Source organism: Hordeum vulgare, chromosome 3H (assembly GCF_904849725.1).
Source record: "Hordeum vulgare subsp. vulgare chromosome 3H, MorexV3_pseudomolecules_assembly, whole genome shotgun sequence".
Classification (NCBI taxonomy): Eukaryota; Viridiplantae; Streptophyta; class Magnoliopsida; order Poales; family Poaceae; genus Hordeum; species Hordeum vulgare.
The window spans coordinates 192,329,043-192,350,262 of record NC_058520.1 but is presented as its reverse complement, the minus strand read 5'-3'; positions in this window follow the sequence as shown (position 1 = coordinate 192,350,262).

Below are 21,220 nucleotides of genomic sequence, written 5' to 3'. Positions count from 1 at the left end.
AAGTTTGTTTGTTTTTGCACAGGTTCATTGGAGCCTCATCTTGATACTCCTACTGGATTGATACATTGGTTCTCAAACTGATGACACTCTTGATATCTCTGTTTTGTCGGATCACCCTTTCCTCTTCAAGGGAAAAACCAACGCAAGCTCAAGAAGTAACATGCGTCCCTCCGGCGATGCCAGTCATTAACATGGCGGGGACGGTGAGTTTCATTTCAATGCAGTGATATCAAGAGTGTCATCATGCTAACGACACATTCCAAATGATGTTTGGTGCAGAATATCTCCCGAAATGCATTGCACGACCCTTCTACAGTGGAGCCTTCTCCAGGTGAAACAAGCGAGAGCCACCGTGCTTCACCACCGTGGTGACGGTAATGGTATGTTATTTCTAGTGTTTTGCTTAACAACCGCATGATGGTCCAATATGGTTTATTAAGCATACTTAGATCCAAAATGAAATATTTAACCCAATTAGCTCCAAAACGACAAATATTTAGCTTGGCTTCCACCTAAATGACATAATTAGCTTAGTTAGCTCCAAAATGACCTATTTAATGAAAAATGACCAATACTTAACTAAGTTCTCTCCTAAATGACATAATAAGGCTAATGTAGCTCCAAGATGACCTATTCCCCCTAACTTAGCTATTAAATGGCCAATAATTAGCTTAGCTAGCTCCAAAACGGCTTAATAAGCATAATTAGCTCTGAAATGGCTTATTTTACCCAAGTTAGCTCCAAAATGACCTATAGTTAGCTAGGCATCCACTAAAATGACATAATTAGCTTAGTTAGCTCCAAAGTGGTCTATTTAATAAAAAATGACCTATACTTAGCTAATTATCCTCCAAAATGACATAATTAGCTCCAAAAAGGCATACTTAGCTAATTTAGCTCGAAGAACAGGACAAGAGGAGAAGAAAGAGGAAAAATGAAAAGAAGGAAGAAGAATAAGAAGAAAAGAAGAAGAGAAGAAGAAGGAGAAGAAGGAGGAGAAGAAGAAGGAGAAGGAGGAGAGAAGGAGCCCTCCTTCTCCTTCATCTTCTCTTCTTCTTCTCTTCTTCTTCTCCTCCTCTTTCTCCTCCTTCTCCTCCTCCTCCTCCTCCTCCTTCTTCTTCTTCTTTTTCTTCTCTTCTTGCTTCTTCTCTTTCTTCTTCTACGTAGCTTATTTTCCATAACAAAGACATACTTAGCTAATTATCCTCCTAAATGACATAATTAGCTTAGTTAGCTCCAAAATGGTTTATTTAATAAAACAGTGACCTATACTTAGCTAATTATCCTCAAAAATGACATAATTAGCTCCAAAAAGGCATAATTAGCTAATTTAGCTCGAAGAATAGGACAAGAGGAGAAGAAAGAGGAAAAATGAAAAGAAGGAAAAAGAAGAAGAAGAGAAGAAGAAGAGAAGAAGGAGAAGGAGAAGGAGACCTCCTTCTTCTCCTTCTTCTTCTCCTTCTTGTTCTCTTCTTCTTTTCTTCTTATTCTCCTCCTCCTTCTCCTTCTCCTTCTCCTCCTCCTCCTCCTCCTCCTCCTTATTTTTCTTCTCCTTCTTCTTCTCTTCTTGCTTCTTCTCTTACTTCTTCTACGTACTTTATTTTCGCCAACAAAGACATACTTAGCTAATTATCCTCCAAAATGACATAATTAGCTTAGTTAGGTAAAAACATCATAAGAACCTCGGTTAGCTCATTAAAATGACTAATTTAGCTCCAAAATGACATAATAAGCTCATAATGGCATAAGAACCTTGGTTAGCTCATGAATATTATATACTTAGCTTGTTTTCCTCTAAAATGACATAATTAGTCCATTTAGCTCCAAAAAGACATACTTAGCTAATAATCAGCTATTAAATAGCCTATAATTAGCTTAGCTAGCTCCAAAATGCCTTAATAATCATAGTTGGCTCCAAAATGACATATTTTACCCAAGTTAGCTCTAGAATGGCCTATACTTAGCTTGGCTTCCACCTAAATGACATAATTAGCTTAGTTAGCTCCAAAATGGTTTATTGAATAAAAAATGACCTATACTTAGCTAATTATCCTCGAAAATGACATAATTAGCTCCAAAAAGGCATAATTAGCTAATTTAGCTCAAAGAAGAGGACAAGAGGAGAAGAAAGAGGAAAAATGAAAAGAAGGTAGAAGAAGAAGAAGAGAAGAAGAAGGAGAGGGAGAAGGAGGAGAAGAAGGAGAAGGAGCCCTCCTTCTTCTTCTCTCCTCCTTCTTCTCCTTCTTCTTCTACTTCTTCTCTTCTTCTTTTCTTCTTCTTCTCCTCTTCCTTCTCCTTCTCCTTCTCCTCCTCCTACTACTCCTCCTCCTTCTTCTTCTTTTTCTTCTCCTTCTTCTTCTCTTCTTACTTCTTCTCTTTTCTCTTTCTTCTTCTGCGTAGCTTATTTTCACCAACAAAGACATACTTAGATAATTATCCGCCAAAATGACATAATTAGCTTCGTTAGGTAAAAACATCATAAGAACCTTGGTTAGCTCATTAAAATGACTAATTTAGCTCCAAAATGGCATAATAAGCTCAAAATGGCATAAGAACCTTGGTTAGCTCATGAATATTATATACTTAGCTTGTTTTCCTCTAAAATGATATAATTAGCCCATTTAGGTCCAAAAAGACATACTTAGCTAAGAATCAGCTATTAAATAGCGTATAATTAGCTTAGCTAGCTCCAAAATGCCTTAATAATCATAGTTGGCTCCAAAAAAAATATTTTACCCAAGTTAGCTCTAGAATGGCCTATACTTAGCTTGGCTTCCACCTAAATGACATAATTAGCTTAGTTAGCTCCAAAATGGCATATTTAATAAAAAATGACCTATACTTAGCTAATTATCCTCCAAAATGACATAATAAGGCTATGTAGCTCCAAAATGACCTATTCGACCTAACTTAGCTATTAAATGGCCTATAATTAGCTTAGCTAGCTCCAAAATGGCTTAATAATCATAGTTGGCTCCAAAATGACATATTTTACCCAACTTAGCTCTAGAATGGCCTATACTTAGCTAAGTTCTCTCCTAAATGACATAATAAGGCTATGTAGCTCCAAGATGACTTATTCCCCCTAACTTAGCTCTTAAATGGCCTATACTTAGCTAAGTTCTCTCCGAAATGACCTATACTTCTCTTCTTCATCTAGTCTTCTTCTTCTAACTTTCTTATTTGCCATTTTGTAGATTACATTCACTTCATGGGAAGCTTGTATTATATTGATGGATTGTTTGAATATGGTTTCTTCTACCATGGCTTCAGGGAAGCTTGGATTGAAACTATTGTAGTATATGGATATATATGAAACTTTGTATGCATGGATGAAACTAGTGTAATATATGGTTTGGTACGGATGCAACTTGCATAATATGTATATATTATGGATGAAAGTTATTTTAATATGGTTATGAGGATGGAAATTTTTTTATTTCTGTCACATATATATATATATATCCTGCTATTGTGATAATTGATGGATATTATAGAAAATAAAATAAATAGGGGTTGTTTTGAGTCTTTGTCGTCCGCCCACCGACGACAAAGGGCCTGCAGCAGACGGCAAAGGCTCCACAGCCTGGGCTGAAACACGCTGGGGGTGCCCCATTTGCCAAACATGGCTGACGACGAAGGAGGGGGGGGGAGACGACAAAAGAGGGAGGGGCAGACGACAAAGGTGGAGAGAGAGGGGGCTGGGTGCCCCCCTTTGCCGTTGGCCTCAAACATGGCAAACGGCAAAGGGGGGATAGGGAAGACGGCAAAGGGCGGTAGGGCAAACGACAAAGGAAAGGTGGGCCCAGCAGGCTGCCGTTAGCACTTAACGAGAGCGCCTTGCGGATCTGCCATTCCTATTTCTTTGCCGTCTGCCCCCCCTCATGGCAAAGATTCTTTGCCATCCGCCTTCTAAAGGCAGACGGCAAAGAACCTCTTCACCAGATAAATCTTTACTGTCTAGTTTGTCGTCTGCTGACGGACGACAAAAGCTTTGCCATCCGGGGTGCCCCCTTTGCCGTCCGCCATGGCAGACGACAAAGTCTCAGATTCCTATAGTGATATAGGTTTTTGTAATCTGAAAATATAAAAACAACAAGGTAACAACTGGTAGAAGTCAGCAAAAATGTTATTGCAATTCTTAGAAACAAGGCCTAGGGTTCATACTTTCACAAGTGCAAGTTCTCACCACAATACTATCATAGTTGAATCATATATAAATCCCTCATGTGTGACAAAGATTTCACTCCAAAATCACAAATAGCGGAGAACTGATACACCCCAAATGTATCTATAATTTCTGCTTGTTCCATGATCTTTTGGGTGACATTGTTATATGTTTTGCTACACTTTTATATCTTTTTACACATATTTAGACTAACCTACTAAATCAGTGCACCCAGTGCCAGTTTCTGTCAGCTTATGTCTATTTTGCAGGGGCTTTTATCCAATTTTTCGAAGCCCGAAAAATTCCAGGAAAAATATATAAAAAATCAGCGAAACAGAAGCTTCTGGGTCACCAAAGATGGGCTAGAGGGGGCCAGGGGTTGCCCACGCGACCTACTGGCGCGACCAGGCCCTAGGTTGCACCAGGAGGCTGCTTGGGTGGGGCCCACCTCCTTCGGTGCCCTCCTTTTGCCTATATTTAGAGTCCCGAGAGGAAACCCTTCCACAACTCCCCAGAATCGCGAATTTCTCCATCATTCCGCCGCCGTAGCGCTTCCGAGATCGGGAGCATCAGGAGACCTCTTCCCGACACCTTGCCGGAGGGAGGATTGACCTCCGGGAGCTTCTCCACCGCCATGGATGCTTCCCGGACGTGCCGTGAGTAGTCCTCCTTGGACCATGGGTCGAGGACCAGTAGCTATGTGATGTATTCTCTCCAATATTGTGCTTCAATGGTTAGTCCTTGTGAGCTGCCCTACATGATCAAGGCATCTATGTAATTCTCTTGCTATTGCTATGCTTGGTTTGTTGGGATCCGATGGATTATGAGATTATGTTTAGATTGTTATGAGTTATATATTTGATTACCCTTTTACATTATGTTCCTTAGTGATTCATGCATGTTCTCCGTTGCTATTTATTGATATGGCCGAGTAGTAGATTGTAACTCCAAGAGGGAGCGTTATGCATGATTGTGGGTTCATGCCCCTCGATGTCTAGCTTGAGTGATAGAAACATGAGGCTAGGGGATGTGTTGTTGCCACCAGGGAGAAAACAACGGTGCTTGTGACCATAGTTGCAAGGATTGTTTACCTTACGCATAGTTTGTTAATGAAGTTGTCCGTTGCTTTGAGTTCACACTTTGGGTTGGGCTCGCAACTTAATACCGGAGAGATGTTCTGGATAGATATCTCAAGGTGGATGATTAGTAAGTAGATGTTGATGAATAAACGATCTACTTGTCTTGGCGTACTGCCCATTACTATTGAACCTCTAACTATCAAGTAGCATAATTAGCATTGCGGTGCGTTCATAATTCTGTCAATTGGCCAACTGTGATTTGTTTACCCAAGCATAGTTGTTTATCGTCTTTTGGGAGAGAGACATCACTAGTGAACATCATGTGACTCCGGTCCATATCACCATCATTGTTTACACCTCCGTCATTTACCGTTTTCATTTACTTTTCCGTTGCAATCACTATTACCTTCCCGCTTGTGTTTCGATCCTTTGCAAACTACAAGGCCGGAGAGATTGACAACCTCTCTGTATTCGTTGGGACAAAAGTTATTTGTTGTGTGTGTAGGTCCACGTCTTCTGCTAGCGCCAGGATGGAAGACACCTACTTATTGATCCTAGGAGTCCTCCTGGTTCAATAAACCTCACAGTCTCCGTGTGAGGGAAAACTTGCTGCTGACTACATCTCAACTTTCCACTAGGGGTAACCAACAAGGTGCGAGAAGTATATACATCAGATCGTCATCAAGCAAATTTTTCTGGCGCCGTTGCCGGGGACTCCAGTCTTCAAGATAGGGGAGTTGCACACTATATTTTACCTTTGCTTTCAGTCTTGTTAGTTTGCCATGAGCTAGTTAGGCTTATGGAAAACTGCGCTCTTAGTTCGCTGCTTGGGGAAGGCCACTTTACCACACCCATGGTAGAGAAGTCTCCTCCACCTACTGAATGTATCCCTTTCAAAGTACACTTGGGATAATTTAAATAATTAGGAATGATTGTTATGTAGGAGATGGAACAGTCAATCATAATATTCATTTGCTAAAACTTACAGAACTTTGTGAGTTGTTTAAGATTTCAGGTTTGACAAGAGATGGAGTCATCAGGAAATTATTTGCCTTGTCACTAAAAGGAAAAGCATTGGAATGGTATAGGCTACTAGATGATTCTCACCTATGGGATTGGGAAGAGATTCAGTCTCTCTTTTACTCCAAGTTTTATCCTCTTCATGAAGTCCATGTGGATCATGGTAACAATGATTTATGTGATACTTATATTATTGAGTTTATTCATGATCCCACTGAAAATTATTATGAGAAGGGAACATATGCTTATAGATATTTCAATAATATCAAGTCCCCTCTCTTTATGTTGAAGGTTTTGAAGCTGCACTTGTTTTTTTGAAGGAAAACTGTAAGGGAACCCCCCACAACGAGTTTTTTTTTGAAATAATAAGAACCCAAATTCGCGCCCGTGGGGACTTGAACTTGGGTGGCTGGGTTGTACATCCACTCCAGTAGCCAAGTGAGCTAGGCTCACTTCCTATGCTTATTGCTTTGTGCTTCAATGAGTTATTCTATTGCAATATTCCTATGCATAGGAATCATGTTAGACTTAAATGTGTTTGGTATCTTCTTCTTGATGCTCTCTTTTGTTTGACAACTCTTATTCCTACGAGAGCATCATTAAAATCTTAAGCCTATCTTTATGGCTATAAAGAAAGAGCAGTAGGGGGACAACCCTTGTTATCTTTACTTTGAGTTTTTACTTTCTATTTTAGTGGTCTTGATATTTTTTACTACCGTAGAAACATCATTGTATCTTTATTTTTAAGCTTTGTGCCAAGTTATAGCCTCCGATTGCCAGAAAGTTAAAAAATTGTGACATGCTGTCAAGAAACAGATTCTGTTTGCCTGACAAAAAAATTCGCCATAAATCACCAGATCATATTTCTGATCTGAAGTTTTATGAAAGCATGCTCTATATAATTGTATTTCTGGCATGTGTTTTGAGTTTTTGGATTTGAGTTGCAGAAGTACCCCGAATAAATTGTTTACTACTTGTTGTTCTGTATTTCACAGATTCTGCCATGTTTTCTGTTTCCATTGTTATGCAAATCCTAAGCTTACTTTTTATTTGCAAAAACCTTTTGTCAATCATGAGATGCAGTAGCTTTTCATGAAAATCTTTATTTCCAGCAGGTAATCAAATTATTTTATTAAGGGTACTATCCACTCTAATCTGCTTATGATGAGTTTCGTATGAAGGGAGTTTGCAAGTATGCGATGGGAGATGATCAAAGAAGATACAAGAGTGTCAACCGCTCAAGCTTGGGGATGCCCCCATGCACCCTAAGAAATATTCAAGGAGACTCAAGCGTCTAAGCTTGGGGATGCCCCCGTGTATCCCCTTCTCTATCAACACTCATCTGTTCGTCCATCTCCATGCTATATTTTTATCACTTCATATGTTATGTACTATGCTTGGAACGTCCAGCTCTTTACTTTATAGTTTGTTTTAATTTTTCTTGCTGTTCATAACAAGTCAGAACCTAGCCTACCTTGCTTGGGAGAGAGACACGCTCCTTTCCACTCTAGAACACAACATAGGTTTTCATGTTTATCTTTTTGTGTGTTCTTCATCTTTCCATAGCTACTGTCATGCTTAGCTCTTAGTTTTCATGCTTATATTTTCAAGAGCTTTTATTTAGGTTGATTTTGGAACTCAATTCAATTATCATGCTTATCTTGTTTATAGAGTTGGCTCATTGCACTGAGTTGTGTGTCTTGCATGAGTAGGTAATTGAGGTTGCTATTTAAGTATAGTAGGAACTTGCAATAGTTTTGAGGTATTGATTTGAGTAATGTTTGGACTATTGGTGCCAAGAGCTTGAGCCTATTAGTGATAGGTGTCATATTTTGGTAAATCCGTGTGTTTTTCAAAAACTAAAAATTAGTTGAGAACTCTAGCTACTAAATTGATCGTTAACCTCTGGAGGGGTTGGAATATATAGAGTACCCTCACGTTACCATGAGTCGAGGATGCGCAAGGATAACCGAACCCCCAAACACTCCTCCTTGGGGTACTTGTCTCTTTGTTAATTTCCTAACTAGATAGAGAGTTACCGATAATAAGTGTATGAGTTCTTCAGACTAATGTCAGTATTCGATTGTTGGCACTTCCACCATCCATATTTTGCTAGCCTCTTCGGTACCGTGCATTGCCCTTTCTCACACTGAGAGTTGGAGCAAACCCCGCCGGTGCATCCAAACCCATGACATGATACACTCTGTCATACATAAGCCTCATTATATCTTTCCTGAAAACAGCCACCATACCTACCTATTAAGGCATTTCCATAGCCTTTCCGAGATACATTGCCATGCAACATCCATCATCTCATGACCTGATCTTCATGTCATATATGCATGCTTTTTCTTGATCGTAGAGCCGCATGATAGTTGGGATTTGCCCCAATTATTGCTACATGATGTGCTAGTATCATTGCATATCATGCTACACTGGCAGAGGCATACATTTGCATACATCATGATAGTTTTCACTTTTCTTTATGTTGAGTACTTCTTATAAAGTGTGATAATCTTATTTTTATTCATGTAAAACATAGAGTGTTGCCCTTAAGTGAGGAAAAGATCCCAAAGAGGACAAACAGAAGATCTCAAAGAGGACAAATGAGAGATAAAAAAGAAAGAGCCAAAGAGGCCACAAAAAATAAAAAGAAAAGAAAAAAAGAGAGAAGGGGGCAACACTACTATTCCTTTTGAAGATCCACACTCGTACTCCATTGCTATATTTGTACTACATAGAGATTATCATTCATGCATAACTATGTGGGGACCCTTACACTATAGAACTTGGTTTGCATAATCCAATGATTAGCCTCCTCAAATGATCTCTAGGTATTGATGAGCAAACAAGTTGGACGCACCCCCACTAGTTCCATTGGAGAGCTTACCTTAGCTCATATGTGCATGTGTTACATGGCAATCCCTACTCCTCACATCATATCTATCATTTGGCTTTCTCTCGCCTATGGTTGTCCTCATTGATGTGAGCCTTTCACACCCTTTTTGTCTTCCTTCCCCATCATTATTCTATTTGCCATCCTAAGTACCAACATATCTTGCTTACGCTCATCCATTGCATGAGTGCTCAATGTCGAAAGGGAGAGGATCATTTTGACTTGTGCCTTACTAGTGGTCTGGGGATGAGTCAAAATAAGATTCCGAAGGAGACCAAGTGTGAAATTTTAGTAGATTTAGTTCTCAATTAAAAAATATTTTATGATCTCAACCCATCTCCCACTTCTTGCATGCAAACACCATTTGGAGACATTCGAGTCACGAACAGCGAGAGCTCTTGCACCTTTATGTTCTTACTTTGCTAAGCTCAATACTAGATATAAACTCTTACTTGTTATTGTCTTGACTTGAATTGCATATCTTACTTGCTTTACTTTGAAGTTCTTATTGTGTGTTAGCATGTCACCACAATAATTATTGTGTTATCATTTAACTACTCGAGGACGAGCAGAAATTAAGCTTGGAGATGTTGATACGTCCCAAATGTATCTATAATTTTTGCTTGTTCCATGATCTTTTGGGTAACATTGTTATATGTTTTGCTACACTTTTATATCATTTTACACATATTTGTACTAATCTACTAACTCAGTGCACCCAGCGCCAGTTTCTGTCTGCTGATGTCCATTTTCCACGGGCTTTTACCCAATTATCCGAAGCCCAAAAAATTCCAGGAAAAAATATATAAAAAATCAGCGAAACAGAAGCTTTCGGATCACCGAAGATGGGCGAGAGGGGGTCAGGGGCTGCCCAGGCGACCTGCTGGCGCTGCGAGGCCCTAGGCCGCGCTAGGAGGCTGCCTGGGTGTGCCCCACCTCCTCCAGTGCCCTCATTTGGCCTATGTTTGGAGTCCTGAGAGGAAACCCTTCCACAATGAAAGGATAGATATGTTGACTAGAGGGGGGGGTTGAATAGGCAACTACCAATTTTTAGCTATTCTTAACAAGTTAAGGTTAGCAACATAAAGGTTCTCTAAAATGACAACAAGGTGAGCAACCTATATGATTCTATCAACTATAAACACTAAGGCAAGTAAGAAATACTCTACAACAATAACATACACAATGTAAAGGTTAGAGATAACCACAAGTGGAACCGATGAAGACGAGGATGTGTTACCGAAGTTCCTTCCCTTTGAAAGGAAGTACGTCTCCGTTGGAGCGGTGTGGAGGCACAATGCTCCCCAAGAAGCCACTAGGGCCACCGTATTCTCCTCACGCCCTCACACAATGCAAGGTGTCGTGATTCCACTATAGGTGCCCTTGAAGGCGGCGACCGAACCTTAACAAACAAGGTTGGGGCTATCTCCACACAAAGCTTGGAGGTTCCCAACAAGACCACAGAGCTTCAACACAATGGAATGTGGCTCCGAGGTGACCTCAACCGTCTAGGGTGCTCAAACATCCAAGAGTAACAAGATCCGCAAGGGATTAGTGGGGGGAATCAATTTTATCTTGGTAACTGTAGATCTAGGCCTTCTCAACCAATCCCTAGAAAATCAACAAGTTTGATTGGCTAGGGAGAGAGATAGGGCACATATGAGCTTAGGGAGCAACAATGGAGTCTTGGAGGGTCAAAGGTAGGGTTTACGGAGTGGAAGAACCCTTTATATAGTGGGGGGACAAAACCAACCGTTACCCCCACTTACTGCACGAGCAGAGCGGTACTACCGCTCAGGCGCAGCGGTACTACCGCTGACCCCAGCGGTACTACTACTTTACCCAAGGTAGAGCACGAGCTACTACCGGGCCTACCACCACTGAGAAAGTCTTCGCAAAAAGTCCGTCGTAGCACAACCGCTACGAGAGCGGTGCTACAGACTTGGAGCGGTACTACCGCTAGCCAGGGGCGGTACTACCGCTTGCTAGGGGTACTACCGCTTGCTAGGGGTACTACCGCTTGCTAGGGGTACTACCGCTAGCTAGCGATACTACCGCTAAGTTTTAGCGGTACTACCGCTAGAACCTTTTTGCCAAGAGAGAGAAAGAACAAGCGGGGAAATCTCCATAGCAGCAAGGGAAAAAGCGGTGAAGATAAAATGTGTGCGTGAGTGTTTGATTCCACCAAAACTTTCCGACACGGATCCCCTCTTAATAGTACAACGTTTCTACCACTCACAATCAGTAAAGAGAACCGTAGAAGCCACCGTGCTTCTGATCCACGGAGGGGAGCCGAAACATCTTGTGCCTTCGTCACGTATTATCTGAAATGCTCAATGCACACGATTGAACCACTCAGGTACTTTCATCAATCACCAAAATCACTTAGGGCTAAATATGTCCTAACAATCTCCCCCTTTTGGTGACTTGATGACAATACCGGATTTGCACAAGAAAGAAATTATACTGAATATAACTGCAAACCCGGAGACTATGGTCTAGGGACTGGCTCCCCCTGGACGAGTGCATGATTAAGGTTAGAGCTATGAACAACAATGCACTCAGTCCCAGGAGAGAGCTCCTCCTAGAAATCATATGCTTGTGATGACCTCACGAAGCAAGGTATAGTATGTGAGCATGAAGATGGGGGCACAAGATAATTAACTCACAGGCTATCATATAGTAAGATAAATAAGATAATAATAAAGATAATTTAGGGATAGCATATGTCTCACACCATATGATTAAAGACCGTCTCACAACCATGATAAGTAATCCAACACGATAAACCCAGCCAAGTTCAGCATGGAAAGACTTAGAAAAAAAAGCAACGATAAAGCAAAGAAAATCCCTACACGCTCTCCCCCTTTGGCATCAAGACACCAAAAAGGGAAGAGAGGACACCTAGGACACAGGTGGTAGCTCAGACATTCGCATCAGATTCTTCTGTAGCATCCGCATCCTCCTCATCCTCCTCATCCTTAGCGTCCTCATCATATGACTCCTCCTCAACATCGGACGCAGCCCAGTGGTAGTATCATGCCTGCATCCAATCAGCCTCTGGAGTGATGATGTCCTCAGAGCCGCTCGAAATGTGCACATCAAGCGTCCTCAAGACACGCTTGTGCATCTAACGGTTCTTCTTTAGGGCCACATGAGTCTGATAGTGTCCCTTGGCCTGCATGAAGAAGAGGGTCTTCATCTGGTCCTTCAGCTTCACTGCCCAAGAGGGCACAATAGAGGAGCGGGTATGCGAGGCAGGGCCTCCCTCAGCAGCAGCAGTCTCCCTGTCATGTTGAGCAGAACTCGAAGTTGAGGTGTTTTCCCACTTCTCCTTATGGCGCAGCTTGATAGGGTCATGGCTGACACACCCAGATCCAGTAGGAAAGGGCACTTGAGGAAAGGACTCTGCCCACTTTTTCTTGATGAAAAAGAACAAGTAAGGCCCATAGATGGGGACCTTACGGTGAGAGATCGCACTCTTAAGATCATTGAACATCACGTCAGATATGTCGAGCGTCCTAGCGTCCTTTGTCCTCCCCTCCTCACACATCAGAAGCATGTCCACCAAGTAGGAATGAACCTCGTCCTTGTTGCCAACTCGAGGAAACAACGTGTTGCGGAAGATCCGACGCATGATATCCAAGAGCAGGGTAAGCGCATTCTTCCTCACATAGAATTGCTGCAGTTTGTCCTTAGGGGTGGCACCAGGTTGGGCATGAGGGCGCAGGCCAACATCAGTCAGTGGCCCCTCATCACGCACATTCAGAAGCTTCATGAACTCTCCCCAAGTTCGAGACATCCTCTCGCCATTTGTCAGCCAAGTCATAGTACGATTCTCATCACTATGAAAGTGGACAGTGGCATAGAATTGGGCCACAATCTTTGGATCGAAGTCATGATGGAAGGTGATGACATTTTCAAGACCAAGTTGCTTAATCAAAGAGAGAGCCTATCCAAAAAAATCAGGATACGTCTCGTGATGATGCAGATCAATCCACTGCATAGGGACAAAGATCTTCTTGAATGAAAGGATCATATCTTGATATATCAGGGCTTACTGTTTTGTCCAGAACAACTCACAACCTCTGAGTTGAACTCTCTCACTGACATAAGGATTGCTCTGACGGTGCCGCATAAACTCTTTAGGAGGCATGGTGATGTAGTCAATGTTGGCCTCCTTTTCCTTCAAGGCAGTCTTCTTGAAGTGGCACTTTGAAGGGTTGAGATTGGAGCTTTCTGAACCTTCTGGAATGTCAGGATTGCGGTACCTCTTCGACTGGGTGTCACGGACCGGGTTTGAACGACGGGAACCACCACCTATGACACACAACACAAACACGCAGAAAAGGCGACAAAAAGAGTCAAGGCAATGTTTAAAACACAAAATAAGAAGCACAAGACTCCAATGAAAAACAGCCATAGATGACATAGAGGTGGTACCGCTAGCCCCAGCGGTAGTACAGCTAGACCTAGCGGTAGTACTGCCCGGGTGGAGCGTTAGTACCGCGCGGGGCTGGATGTCTATATGGAATCCGAATCTAAACCACATCCATAATTTTTTTACAAGAAGTAGCAGATTGATAACACATGTAGAGCTCCAGGGCATGTCGGATTAATACAAGAGAGAACATATGACCTAACATCTCCTAAGATTACTCCTCCATTCCAACCAAGGACTAAGCATACATCAAATCAATGGATATAGTACATCAAGTGGATCTAGTACATCAAGCTCCTAACCCTAGAAGCAAAAACACCAACCAAGAGAGGAAGGAGAGGAGTTGTACCGGGATCCATAGCACCCGAGGGAGGAAGGAGGAGGGGGAGCAATCCCTCCAACAACAAAGGGAGGAGAAGCTCCGGGGAGGAGAACCAGATCAGAGGATTTCGGGGTAGAGAGAGCACCACGAAGAAGAAGATGCAAATGGGGCAGAAAAATGGCTCCCTCCCTTTATATACACCCTAGGTCATAGGCAGGGCAGTCGTACTGCTCGGTCCAGAGCGGTAGTACCGCAGCGCTGGCGGTAGTACCGCTCGTGTCAAGAGCGGTAGTACCGCTCCCCCTGAAAAAATGCAGAATTTGGCCGACTTAGCCCTAGTTAGCGGTAGTACCGTTTTGGTCATCGCGGTAGTACCGCTCTGGTCATAGCGGTAGTACGGCTACCCGGTCGGTAGTACCGCTCCCCCGGGCGGTAGTACCGCTCCCCCGGGCGGTAGTACGGTTTCCTCAGAACGGTAGTACCGCTCTAGAAAACCCAGAGAGCTACAGAATTTGCCCTAACAATGCAGAATCATCATGGGCACCAACTAGTCAGTATGAGAGAAATAAAATGACAAGCAAGATATACTGACTAGCCATATTATAACCTTCCTTTATCTGGAGAAGGGAGGGCGGTGGCCAGAGCCACCTATGTTTGAGACAAAAGGTATGACACCGCAAAGAATTATCCTTGGGTTCATAACCAATGCTCATCTTTGAAGCACAAGTGCCATCAATAAAGGCCGATGTGAAAGACTTGACCGCTTTATGCATACTGGGGGGAGGGAAAGTTCATTGATAAAACAACACTCCCCCTATGTCCATGCCTACACAGAGAACTAGATATAATGCGGAATGAGGTGCAGAGTGCTGCTATTCTCAAACAACATCGCCAGAAATTGACACGTTGAAGGAGACTTGCTTGCATTGGTTTTTCCCTTGAAGAGGAAAGGGTGATGCATCATAGGAGCAGTAAGTATTTCCCTCAGTTTGAGAACCAAGGTATCAATCCAGTAGGAGAATCTCGTCAAGTCCAGAGTACCTGCGCAAACACAAAAGATCTTGCACCCAACGCTATAAAGGGGTTGTCAATCCCTTCAAGATTGATTGCAAAGTGAGATCTGAAGGCGGAAAGTACAACGAAGTAAAAGAGTAAGTCTGAAAATATGGTGTGAAGTAGACACGGGGGCCATGGTGTTCACTAGAGGCTTCTCTCAAAATAGCAAATATTACGGTGGGTGAATAAATTACTGTCGAGCAATTGATAGAACCACGCAAAGTCATGACGATATCTAAGGCAATGATCATACATATAGGCATCACGTCCGAGACAAGTAGACCGTTACTTTCTGCATCTACTACTATTACTCCACACATCGACCGCTATCCAGCATGCATCTAGTGTATTGAGTTCATGACGAACAGAGTAACGCCTTAAGCAAGATGACATGATGTAGAGGGATAAACTCAAACCAATGATGAAAACCACATCTTTTTACCCTCGATGGCAACAACACGATGCGTGCCTCGCTACCCCTTCTGTCACTGGGTGAGGTCACCGCACGGTATGAACCCAAAACCAAGCGCTTATCCCATTGCAAGAATCATAGATCAAGTTGGCCAAACAAAACCCACAACTCGAAGAGAATTACAAGGATATGAAATCATGCATATAAGGGATCAGAAGAAACTCAAATGAGATTCATAGATAATCTGATCATAAATCCCCAATTCATCGGATCTCGACAAACACATCGCAAAAGAATATTACATCGGATAGATCCCCATGAAGATCATGAAGAACTTTGTATTGAAGATCCAAGAGAGAGAGAAGAAGCCATCTAGCTACTAGCTATGGACCCGTAGGTATATGGTGAACTACTCACGCATCATCGGAGAGGTCATGGTGTTGATGAAGAAGCCTTCCGTCTTCGAATCCCCCCTCCGGCAGGGCACCAGAACATGCCCCAGATGTGATCTTGCGGAGATAGAAGCTTGCGGCGGCGGAAAAGTACTTTCGATGATCTCCTGATTTTTTCTGGGATTTTAGGGAATATATAGGCGAAAGACATAGGGCAGAGGTGGCCTAGGGAGCAAACAAGACTGGGAGGCGCGGGCCCCCTGGCTGCGGCTAGGGGGCTTGTGGGGTCCCTGGTGACCCCCTGCCTTGGTTCTCAAGTCTCCCAGTCGTCTTCTGTTTCGGAAAAAATCTTTTTGGAAGTTACTTTCCATTTGTTCTCCGTTTAAAATCCTCCTCTAAAAAGGGTCAAAAACACGGAAAAAACAGGAACTAGCACTTGGCACTGAGTTAGTAAGTTAGTCCCGAAAAAGATATAAAAGGCATACAAAACATCCAAAGTTTGACAAGATAATAGCATGAAACCATCAAAAATTATAGATACGTTGGACACGTATCAAGCATCCCCAAGCTTAACTCTTGCTCGTCCTCGACTAGGGAAGTGATAAAGACTGAATTTTTGATGTGGAATGTAACCTAGCATAGTTGTCCTTTGTAACTTCTTTCATGTGACTCGAATGTTCAGATCCGTAAGATTCAAAACAATAGTTTTCTATTGACATGAAAACAATAATACTTCAAGCAAACTAGCAAGGTAATCCTGAACTTTTGAAATAACAAGGCCAAAGAAAGTTATCCCTACAAAATCATATAGTCTGGATATGCTCCATCATCCTCATACAACTAATTTAAATCATGCACAACCCCGGTATTGGCCAACTAATTGTTTTCACACTCTTACTTTCTCAAACCTTTTATAACTATCACGCAATACATGAGCGTGAGCCATGGATATAGCATTGTAGGTGGAATAGAGTGTGGTGGTGGTTGTGAGAGAAAAAAGGAGGAGATGGTCACATTGACTCGACGTATCAAAGGGCTATGGAGATGCCCATTAATAGATATCAATGTGAATGAGTAGGGATTGCCATACAAAGGATGGACTAGAGCTATAAGTATGTGAAAGCTCAGAAGGAGAACTAGTGGGTGTGCATCCAACTTGCTCGCTCACGAAGACCTAGGGCAATTTGAGGAAGCCCGTCATTGGAATATACAAGCCAAGTTATATAATAAAGATTCCCACTAGAATATGGTGGTGACGAAATGAGAGGCTCTCAATCATGAAGAACATGGTGCTATTATGAAGCACAAGTGTGGAAAAATATAGTAGCATTGTCCCTTCTCTCTTTTTCTTTTTTTATTTGGGCTCTTTGGCCTCTTTTTTTCTCTTTTTTTTTGTGGGCAACTTTGGACTCTTTTTTTATTCCCTCACATGGGACAATTCTCTAATAATGATGATCATCACACTTTTATTTACTCACAATTCAAAGCTTAGAATGATGATGACTCTATAGGAAATGCCTCCGGCAGTGTACCGGGATGTGCAACGATCTAGCTTAGCGTATGACGTTGAAACATCTCGCTAGCTATCATACGATCATGCAAAGGCAATATGAGAGTGACAGCACAAGTCATGAGACGGAACGGTGGGAGTTGCATGGCAATATATCTCGAAATGGCAATGAAAATGCCATAGTAGGTAGGTATGGTGGTTGTTTTGAGGAAGGCATATGGTGGGTTTGTGTGTTGGCGAAAATTGCGCGGTACTAGAGAGGCTAGCAATGGTGGAAGGTGAAATTACATTATTCATGAAGAACTCACATACTTATTGCGAAAGTTTTTATTAGTAATCGAAACAAAGTGGTGAACGCATACTCCTAGGGGAAGGGTTGGTAGGTGTTAACCATCGCGCGATCCCGACCGCAACACAAAGGATGACAATCAATAGATCAATTATGCTCCGACTTCCTAACATAGTGGTTCACCATACGTGCATGTTACGGGAATCACTAACTTCAACACAAGTATTTCTAGATTCACAACACCCTACTAACATAACTCTTAATATTACCAAATCCATGTCTCAAAACTAGTTGAGAAGAATCAAACTTCTCTTTCTACTCAATGCACATGAAGATGGAAGTTTTTGTATCCTCTTTAGGTACCTATCACCTTTGGGACTATTTTCATGGCACAAACCAACTACCAAGTCACGCACCGCCGTGCTCTAAAAGATCTAAGTGAAGCACATAGAGCAAAATTATCTAGCTCAAAAGATATAAGTGAAGCACGATGAGCATTCTAGCAAAATCACGATGAATGCATGTCTCTCTCAAGAGGTGTGCAGCAAGGATGATTTTGACACAACAAAAAGAAAAGACTCCTACGATACAAGACACTGCAAGAAAAACACATATCATGCGGTGAATAAAAATATAGCTCCAAGTAATGTTACCGATGGATTGAAGACGGAAGAGGGGATGCATTCCCGGGGCATCACCAATCTTAGGCTTTTTGGTGTCCTTGAATTTGGCTTGGGATGCCTTGGGAATCCCCAATCTTGAGCTCTTTCCACTCTTTATCCCTTTGTCCATGAGAACATGACCCAAAACTTGAAAACTTCACAACACAAAACTTAAACAGAAACTCGTGATATCATTAGCACAAGAAAACAAACTACCACCCTTTTAGGTACTGTAGCTATCTTGATTTCTATTTATATTGGTGTTAGATTACTGTATTCTAACTTTTCCAGGGCGAGTACCCCCCGATACTATCCATAGTTTCATCAAAACAAGCAACCAACTCAACAAAAATATAATCTGTGAAAAACAAACCAGTCTGTAGCAATCTGTATACTTCGTATACTTCTGATACCTTATAAATTCTGAAAAATTACGACTGCCTGGTAAAAAGGCATATCAACCAGAAGAAAAAAGAATCAACTCAAAACCTCTTTCTGAATAAAAATGAAAAATAATATCGGGAGCGAAAAGTTTCTGTCTTTTTCCAGTAGGAGCAAACAACCGTCACCAAGACTAGTCATAAAGGTTTTGCTTGGCTCAAACACAAAAAGAAACACAAAATACACTATCATAACAGAATCATGATGGTGTGGACGCAACAAAACAGAAAGAAAAGGATAAATTCATTGGGTTGCCTCCCAACAAGCGCTATTGTTTAACGCCATTAGCTAGGCAAAAACGATAGAATCACGTATCGTCGTCTTTGGTGCTCAAACCATAAGTAGCCCTCATCATGGATTCATAAGGCAATCTTATTTTATTTCTAGGAAAGTGCTCCATGCCCTTCTTTAAAGGAAATTGAAATCTAATATTCCCTTCCTTCATATCGATGATAGCACCGATAGTCCTTAGGAAAGGTCTACCAAGAATGATAGGGCATGTAGGATTGCAATCATTGTCAAGCACAATGAAATCCACGGGTACGTAGTTCCTATTTGCAATAATAAGAACATCATTGATCCTTCCCATGGGTTTCTTGACAGTAGAATCCGCAAGATGCAAATTAAGAGAACACTCCTCAATCTCCTTAAAACCCAGAACATCACATAAAGACTTTAGAATCGCGGAAACACTAGCACCCAAATCACACAAAGCATTATATTCATAGTTTTTGATTTTGATTTTGATAGTAGGTTCTCACTCATCATGAAGCTTTCTAGGGATAGAAAATTCCAATTCAAGTTTCTCTTCAAGATATTTTATCATAGCTTCGACGATATGATCGGTAAAGGCCTTGTTTTGGCTATAAGCGCGTGGAGAGTTTAGCATGGATTGCATCAAGGAAATGCATTCAATCAAGGAGCAACTATCATAATTGAATTCCTTGAAATCCAAAGTAGTAGTTGCATTACTACTCAAGGTTTTAATATCTTCTATTCCACTTTCAATGCTTTTAGCATCAATATAGATGGACTCTGAATCATTGGAACGTTTTTCAACCAAAGTGGATTCATATCCAGCCCCATCATCAGTAGGTTTGACACAAGAAAACAAATATTCAATGGAAGTCACACCAAGAACTTTAAGATCTTCGTGATTCTTATCACGAGAACACGCCTTTTTAAGCCATTCATGTCTAGCACGAATTTGGGAGGTTCTTTCTTTGCTCTCACTCATGGAAACACGCATAGCTTTCAAAGTTTCATCCATATTGATCTTGGGAATAGGACATCTAACTTTCAAAGCATCAATATAACTAGACATTCTATCAACGCTCCTAGCCAAATCGGCAATTTTGAGTAGTTTTTCCTCTATGGACGCATTAAAAATCTTTTGTGAGTTGATAAACTGTTTGATATTACTCTCTAGATCAGAGGGTAATCTATTGTAATTTCCAGGAGTATTGTTGTAGGAGTTGCCAAAGTTATTAGAGGAGTTACTAGGAAAAGGCCTAGGAACATAGTTTCCTCTAAAAGCATTGTTGTTGCCAAAATTGTTCCTACCAACAAAATTAACGTCCAAGCTAGTGTTGCTACTCTCAATCAAGGAAGACAAGGGCATATCATTAGGATCTAAAGGAGCACTTCTACTAGCAACCAAATTCATTAACTCATCCATCTTAGCACTTAACGAGTTAATTTCTTCTATAGCGTGTACCTTTTTACTAGTAGGTGACCTTTCAGTGTGCCACTGAGAGTAGTTCGTCATGATATTGTCTAGGATCTTTGTGGCTTCTCCTAACATGATTTCCATGAACGTTCCACCTGAGGCGGAGTCCAAGATATTTCCAGAAGCCAAATTCAAGCTAGCGTAGAAGATTTGTATAATCATCCAAAGACTCAAGCCATGAGCGGGACAATTCCTAATCATCAATTTCATTCTCTCCCAAGATTGTGCAGCATGTTCATGATCAAGTTGCTTAAAATTCATGATATCATTACGGAGAGAGATGATCTTAGCCGACGGAAAATACTTGGATATATAAGCATCTTTGCACTTGTTCCAAGAATCAATACTTATTTTGGGCAAAGACGAAAACCAAGTTTTTGCTCGATCTCGCAATGAGAAAGGAAAAAAGCTTCAATTTAATCACATCATTATCCACATCTTTCTTCTTTTGCATATCGCAAAGCTCAATGAAGGTATTAAGATGGGATGCGGCATCTTCACTAGGAAGGCCGGAGAATTGCTCTTTCATAACAAGATATAGCAAAGCAGCATTGATTTCGTATGACTCCGCAATAGTGGCGGGAGCAATCGGAGTACTAATAAAATCATTATTATTAGTATTCCGGAAGTCCCAAAGTTTGGTGTTTTCAGCCATGGTGACTTCAGCAAGCAACAAGCACACAAGCGAACAGAAAGCAAGCGAGAGAAAAGGGCGAACGAAAAAGGCAAACGGAAAAGGCAGACGAAAAAGGCAAATATTTTTTTGTAATTTTTTTTCAGAAGTGGGGAAGAGGAAAACGAGA